The sequence below is a fragment of the Dermacentor silvarum genome, chromosome 1 (assembly GCF_013339745.2).
Source record: "Dermacentor silvarum isolate Dsil-2018 chromosome 1, BIME_Dsil_1.4, whole genome shotgun sequence".
Classification (NCBI taxonomy): Eukaryota; Metazoa; Arthropoda; class Arachnida; order Ixodida; family Ixodidae; genus Dermacentor; species Dermacentor silvarum.
In genome coordinates, this window is record NC_051154.1 from 3,253,242 (window position 1) to 3,260,921 (window position 7,680).

Below are 7,680 nucleotides of genomic sequence, written 5' to 3' on the forward strand. Positions count from 1 at the left end.
TGGCGTAAGTGTCGATCTTTCTATATATAAGTGTATATAATGTCACTAGATGACGCTAGTTTTTCGTATAGTTGATGAGAAAACTACAATGTACTGCGACGGGTTACCGCTAGGGGGTGTTATAATAAAAGGTGCTCGCTCTTGGCGCGCTTTCTCTTTCGCTCGGAGTCGCCGGATGGAAGACAAGGCTGCGGAGCGGAGAGCACGGAAGGCGGCGGCTGCGCGCTACAATGCAGTGCGACGGTTACCGCTAGGGGGTGTTATAATAAAAGGTGCTCGCTCTTGGCGCGCTTTCTCTTTCGCTCGGAGTCGCCGGATGGAAGACAAGGCTGCGGAACGGAGAGCACGGAGGGCGGCGGCGGAGGGCTACAATGCAGTGCGACGGGTTACCGCTAGGGGGTGTTATAATAAAAGGTGCTCGCTCTTGGCGCGCTTTCTCTTTCGCTCGGAGTCGCCGGATGGAAGACAAGGCTGAGGAGCGGAGAGCGCGGAAGGCGGCGGCGGCGCGCTACAATGCAGTGCGACGGGTTACCGCTAGGGGGTGTTATAATAAAAGGTGCTCGCTCTTGGCGCGCTTTCTCTTTCGCTCGGAGTCGCCGGATGGAAGACAAGGCTGCGGAGCGGAGAGCACGGAAGGCGGCGGCTGCGCGCTACAATGCAGTGCGACGGGTTACCGCTAGGGGGTGTTATAATAAAAGGTGCACGCTCTTGGCGCGCTTTCTCTTTCGCTCGGAGTCGCCGGATGGAAGACAAGGCTGAGGACCGGAGAGCACGGAAGGCGGCGGCTGCGCGCTACAATGCAGTGCGACGGGTTACCGCTAGGGGTGTTATAATAAAAGGTGCTCGCTCTTGGCGCGCTTTCTCTTTCGCTCGGAGTCGCCGGATGGAAGACAAGGCTGCGGAGCGGAGAGCGCGGAAGGCGGCGGCGGCGCGCTACAATGCAGTGCGACGGGTTACCGCTAGGGGGTGTTATAATAAAAGGTGCTCGCTCTTGGCGCGCTTTCTCTTTCGCTCGGAGTCGCCGGATGGAAGACAAGGCTGCGGAGCGGAGAGCGCGGAAGGCGGCGGCGGCGCGCTACAATGCAGTGCGACGGGTTACCGCTAGGGGGTGTTATAATAAAAGGTGCACGCTCTTGGCGCGCTTTCTCTTTCGCTCGGAGTCGCCGGATGGAAGACAAGGCTGAGGACCGGAGAGCACGGAAGGCGGCGGCTGCGCGCTACAATGCAGTGCGACGGGTTACCGGTAGGGGTGTTATAATAAAAGGTGCTCGCTCTTGGCGCGCTTTCTCTTTCGCTCGGAGTCGCCGGATGGAAGACAAGGCTGCGGAGCGGAGAGCGCGGAAGGCGGCGGCGGCGCGCTACAATGCAGTGCGACGGGTTACCGCTAGGGGGTGTTATAATAAAAGGTGCTCGCTCTTGGCGCGCTTTCTCTTTCGCTCGGAGTCGCCGGATGGAAGACAAGGCTGCGGAGCGGAGAGCGCGGAAGGCGGCGGCGGCGCGCTACAATGCAGTGCGACGGGTTACCGCTAGGGGGTGTTATAATAAAAGGTGCTCTACAGCATGTGAGGCTCGAGCCGGTTGCCTAAGGACGAAAACATATCGGAACAAATATTCGGAACTAGATGAGACATGTGTATGCTGCAGTAAAGATCCAGAGACCACTCAGCACATCCTAATGGAATGCGACGGGATCCACCCAGCGAGAACCGTAGGTAACGTGCAACTCCCAGAAGCGCTTGGGTTTAAAGTGGAAGGAAACATAAACAGATCAGCCGTAGAGATCAGCAAGAGACGATTAGAGTACTGGTGGAAAAAAAGCAGGGAAAAGATCGATACAACCTGATCTCTTAAAATCATGGGCAGCGGTACAAGCTAAATTTTTGAAAAAGGTATACAAAAATGCTAGATAAAGAACATGTGTAGTATACCTGATTAAATCAAGCAGGCTAGGTGACTATTTGTTGCCACCCCGTTTCAAAGGGGATGCCAATAAATCATCATCATCATCATCATCGAAAGGAGGGGAGGGCATTGTGACTTCGGGGGCAGCTTTCGGTGGTGAGGGGGAAGGAAAACGTCGAGTTGTCTTTGTTGGGGATTCCAACATGCGTAAAGTAGAACCGGCGATAGCAGAGAGGGTAGGGGCAGACGAACGAGTCCAGGTTAGCGCGCTTCCCGGAAAGCCGATTAGAGAGGTGATAGCGAAGGCCAAGGAACGCATGTGGGACACAATGGAGGAGAGACACCTAGTGGTCATAATGGGCGGAGTGATTGACGTACTGAACGGACGAGGAGCAGGAATCACAAAGCAAATAGCCAAAGGGGTCACCGACCTGCGGAATGTTTCAAAAGAAGTACAAATCGCGGTGTGCACGGTGCCAGAGGTTGAAAGGCAGGGTTATAAAATTGAAAGGGCAGTTCTTGCAGTAAACAGGGAAATTTGGACTCTAGCTAAAGCAATGAATTTTACGGTCATTGACATCAACCGAGAAGTGCACGGAGCAGGCCGCGAAGGCGCTTTTGTGCGTGACGGGATACATTTTAGTGAAAGTGTAGCAACACCGGTCGGAAGTCGATTCGCGGCACGAGCTGTAGCTTTTTTAGGCGGGCCCCAGGCAATCAGGAAGCAGGATTGAGTATTGAACATAGCGAAACACCAGTAAAGGGCAGAATTAGGCGACCAGGAGTCAGGAAAAGACGCAGAAAGAATAAGAATAGAGAAGGTAAAATTTGCTACATTAACATGCAGGGTGGTCGTAAGCAGGAAAAATGGCTGGAAATTCAAACGCAACTGAATGATGAAGCGATTAGCGTGTACGCCTTGACCGAAACGCATCTACGAGATTTGGAGCAGCCGCCTGTTATTGACAACTTTGTATGGGAAGGGTGCAACAGAATGACCGGGTCAAGGAAAGGCGGAGGCGTAGGCGTACTAATTAGGCGAGTTTTGAAGTGGCGAAGGGTAAACGAGACATGTAAAGAGCATTTATGGATTAGTGGTACATGGCAAGGTAAAAAGACGTGGCTGGGAGTAGCTTACCTATGGACAGGTAGTGATAGCAGAGAAAAAAATAAGGAATTGGTCGATTGCATTAGAAGCGATATTAATGAGTTCAGTAACTCGGGCCAGGTGATATTAGTGGGAGATATGAACGCGCACATGGACGATTTAGACGGATATACTGATTACAACGGCTCTCTAGTGCTGGATTTGTGTGATGAACAGAACCTTATAGTAGTTAACAGGGAGAATAAGTGTCATGGACAGGTAACGTGGCAATGCGGAAACAGGCAGTCATGTATCGACTACGCCTTAGTCTCAGAAATGGTCTACAAACAACTGGACCAAATGATAATAGACGAAAATGAAAAAAATAGCCTGGGAAGCGATCATAGACGTTTAGCATTAAAGTTTGGGAGAGATACCAGCGCAGAACATGAACCAATAGCCTCAGAGTTTTTAAAAATGAATGACGAGCAAATAACAGAGATCGCAAACAACATAGAGAAGAAAATTGAGGATTTTCCTACAGCAGTCTGGGAATATAAGGAACTGGTGGAGGTTATGCAGCATGAAATAAGGCGGACACGGCAATACAATTGTTGGATTGGAAAGAGGAAACCACGTAAGTGGTGGAACAAGGAAATTAAACAAGCTATAGAAGAGCGTAAAAAGGCATCTAGGGTTCATCGAGAAGCCAAAAAGTTGGGATTACAAGAAGAAGAGGTGCTCCTTAGATGGAATACATACAGAGAAAAGAAAAGGGTTGCGAGTGAGCTCGTGCAAGAGAACATTAAATGCGCAAGTGAACGTTGGGTGCATAACATTCACAAAAGAGACAAAGGCGCCCCAAAAAGATTCTGGAACCATATAAAAGCACTCGGAGCTCCAACTAGAAACTCGCAAACGGCTATAAGGGATGAAGACGGTAACATCTATGAAGGCGATGATGCGCTGCGGTACATCACAGACGTTATCAGGCATAACTTCGGTACGAGAAAAAGCGTAGTTCAGACAACAGATCCAGCAACAACAGAGAGGCTTGAGAGATCAAAATTCAGCATAGAAAGCTTTTATTGGAAAAAGGCAGCAGAAAATGTCCCTAACAACACGGCAGCAGGACCCGATGAAATCCCAATACAGCTAATCAAAAACCTCGGTCCAAAAAGCAAGGCACTGCTGACTAATGCCATAGAGCAAGTGATTAGAACAAAGAATATTCCCGTTGGATTGCGTGAAAGCAAGATGAATCTCATCTACAAAGGCAAAGGAGATAAAGATAAGACGAGCTCGTACAGGCCAGTTACAGTAACGTCGGTGATATATAGAATGGCAATGCAAGCCATAAAATTAGAACTGTCTAAGTGGGTGGAGGAAAACGGTGTATTGGGGGAACTACAGAATGGGTTCAGGCCAGGCAGACGCTTAGAAGACAATATGTTTGTACTAACTCAGTGCATAGAGATTTCAGTAGCTCAGAAAAGACCTTTATGGGTAGCATTTCTAGATATTAAAGGAGCTTATGACAACGTAGACAGGGAATTGTTGTGGGATATTCTTCAATACGAAGGCATAGATGACGATTTCGTGGAGCTGCTGAGGGAGATATATCGAGACAACCAAGTACAAGTGGCATGGGAAGGCCGAAAAGGAAATGAAATGGTGGGAATTCACCAAGGATTGAAGCAAGGATGCCCTCTGTCACCATTGTTGTTCACGCTTTACGTCAAGGGCATAGAAAGACGACTGGAAAACAGCGAATTAGGTTTTGATTTATCCTACATGCGTAATGGACAAATGGTGCAACAGAAGGTCCCTGGATTGATGTACGCAGACGACATTGTGCTACTAGCGGACAATAAAAAAGATTTACAGATACTTGCGAATATCTGTGGGAACGCAGCGACAAATCTAGGCCTTAAGTTTAGCACAGAGAAATCAGGGATTATGATATTTAATGAACACACGAGTAACTTCGTGGTGTCAATTCAACAGCAAGTAATACCCATAGTGAAGCAATATAAGTACCTCGGCGTACACATAAACGAAGGAAAGAATTACTCAAGCAACCACCAAGATAATCTGAAAATAAAGGGGAAGCGGAATGCAGCATTAATGAAACACAGAGCACTGTGGGGCCACAATAAGTATGAGGTGGTGCGTGGAATCTGGAAAGGAGTAATGGTGCCAGCGCTATCATTCGCAAATGCCATTATATGCTTAAAATCGGATATATTGGCGGGTTTGGAAGTTAACCAAAGATCAGTAGGCCGGTTGGCTTTGGGAGCACACGGTAATACGACAAATGAGGCAGTGCATGGAGACATGGGTTGGGCCTCTTTTGAAGTCAGAGAAGCACAAAGCAAAATTAGTTTTGAAGAAAGGCTCAGGAACATGGATGAAAATAAATGGCCGGCTAAAGTGCCCAAGTATCTCTACATGAAAAGCGTGGACACAGAATGGAGGAAGAGGTCAAGGAAGTTGGCAACCAAGTACAGGATAATCGAAACTGTAAATAGACAACCAGGATTCATCAGAAAGAAAGTGAGAGAAATAGAGACCGTGAATTGGATGCAAAGAATGGAAACGAAAAGGACAATGGAGATTTACAAGAATGAGAAGAAAGAAATTAGAAGGGAAAATCTGTACGATAACACAAAGGGCAGTGCCTTGCTATTTGAGGCTCGAGCCGGTTGCCTAAGGACGAAAACATATCGGAACAAATATTCGGAACTAGATGAGACATGTGTATGCTGCAGTAAAGATCCAGAGACCACTCAGCACATCCTAATGGAATGCGACGGGATCCACCCAGCGAGAACCGTAGGTAACGTGCAACTCCCAGAAGCGCTTGGGTTTAAAGTGGAAGGAAACATAAACAGATCAGCCGTAGAGATCAGCAAGAGACGATTAGAGTACTGGTGGAAAAAAAGCAGGGAAAAGATGGATACGACCTGATCTCTTAAAATCATAGGCAGCGGTACAAGCTAAATTTTTGAAAAAGAAAGATAATGAGAGGTATACAAAAATGCTAGATAAAGAACATGTGTAGTATACCTGATTAAATCAAGCAGGCTAGGTGACTATTTGTCGCCACCCCGTTTCAAAGGGGATGCCAATTAATCATCATCATCATCATCATCATCTCGCTCTTGGCGCGCTTTCTCTTTCGCTCGGAGTCGCCGGATGGAAGACAAGGCTGCGGAACGGAGAGCACGGAAGGCGGCGGCGGAGGGCTACAATGCAGTGCGACGGGTTACCGCTAGGGGGTGTTATAATAAAAGGTGCTCGCTCTTGGCGCGCTTTCTCTTTCGCTCGGAGTCGCCGGATGGAAGACAAGGCTGAGGAGCGGAGAGCACGGAAGGCGGCGGCGGCGCGCAACAATGCAGTGCGACGGGTTACCGCTAGGGGGTGTTAGAATAAAAGGTGCTCGCTCTTGGCGCGCTTTCTCTTTCGCTCGGTGTGCTGACGCTTAAAACGCGACAGGGCAAGCGTTATCGCAGCGTAAGCGATAACGGTTGCTGGCGTAAATCGCGCAGCCAACGCCTGCGTCGGTGCCCTGTCGCCTTTTAAGCGGCAACACCCTGCTAAATGTTATGTTCGTTTGTACGCGGAACGTTTGGTAGCACTGCGGTACCGAGCAGTATCCTACCATGTCGGACGCCTTCAATGGCAGCCACTACCTATTATAGAACTTTCAAGTGTTGTCAAACAGACACTGGAAGCGGGAAAACATCCCCACTTAATCAGAACCGTAGCGCAGGTTGGACGAAACTTTGTGTCCGCGTGATCCCTCATACCACGTCAGGCCGATGATGGCGCCAGCTTTTCCATTGGGCGAGCTCCACCACTGGAAAAGCTGGCGCCACCGTCGGCGGGACGTCGAATGAGGGATCACGTGGACACAGCGGCCGCGTCGTCTGCTTCGGAAGCGCCGAAGCGAGCTGAAAACGACAGTTTAGTCCCACCTGCGCTAGAGTTATGATTAATTCAGTGGAGATAATAGGAAGTGGCTGCCTTTGAAGGCGTCCCACATGGTAGGCTATTGCTTGGTACCGCACTGCCGGACGCGTACGCAACGGAGCCCGCTGTCAGCCTTCACACGTATCCGCAGGCCAATAAGCTGCGTGTAGCTGGGATTGCGAAACTTAGAACCGGCAAGCAGCCATCGGCTACAACTCGGGTGTAGCAAGCACTTCCGCGAGGAAGATTTCTGGTATGGCGTTGGGGCTGCGATGTTCGGCGAGTAGCAGAAAGCGCGCACTAAGAAGCTCGCCCACGCGCGCTGCCCGGTTAATGCCATGAAGATTTGGTTTATGAACTTGTTGATGCTAGACAATGGCAAGTTCACCAGAATGGAAAGGGAACGGTAAGAAGCACATTAAGAAAAGGCATGGCATATGCTCATGTTTTGTGTTTGTACCAAACAATGAATGTACTGGATTAACAAAAAGAAGCAGCGGGAAATTCCTCACTGAGAAGACCGGTGAACATACACTGCGATGCAACTTGAGAAATAACGATATTGAAATGACCCCGAATTTAGAAGAAAAGAAAAAAAAATGATTGAGTCGTCGCGATGGCACATCACGAGTCGCCGTATAGCATCGAAGTCCCTAGTTATAACTAAATTATTCTTCAACAGCTCTAATAGTTTCCACGCAACACTGGTTGCTTGT

The 7,680-nt window shown here is 49.0% G+C and overlaps 1 long non-coding RNA gene across 1 annotated transcript; it reads left to right on the top strand.

Annotated features, from left to right (window-relative positions):
- The first annotated feature begins 807 nt into the window (after positions 1-807).
- On the top strand, positions 808-6,363 carry LOC125944304 (uncharacterized). Its single transcript, XR_007466198.1, has 3 exons — positions 808-1,123; positions 1,265-1,548; positions 6,286-6,363. It is a non-coding gene; the product is annotated as an uncharacterized LOC125944304 (long non-coding RNA).
- The last annotated feature ends 1,317 nt before the right edge of the window (positions 6,364-7,680 follow it).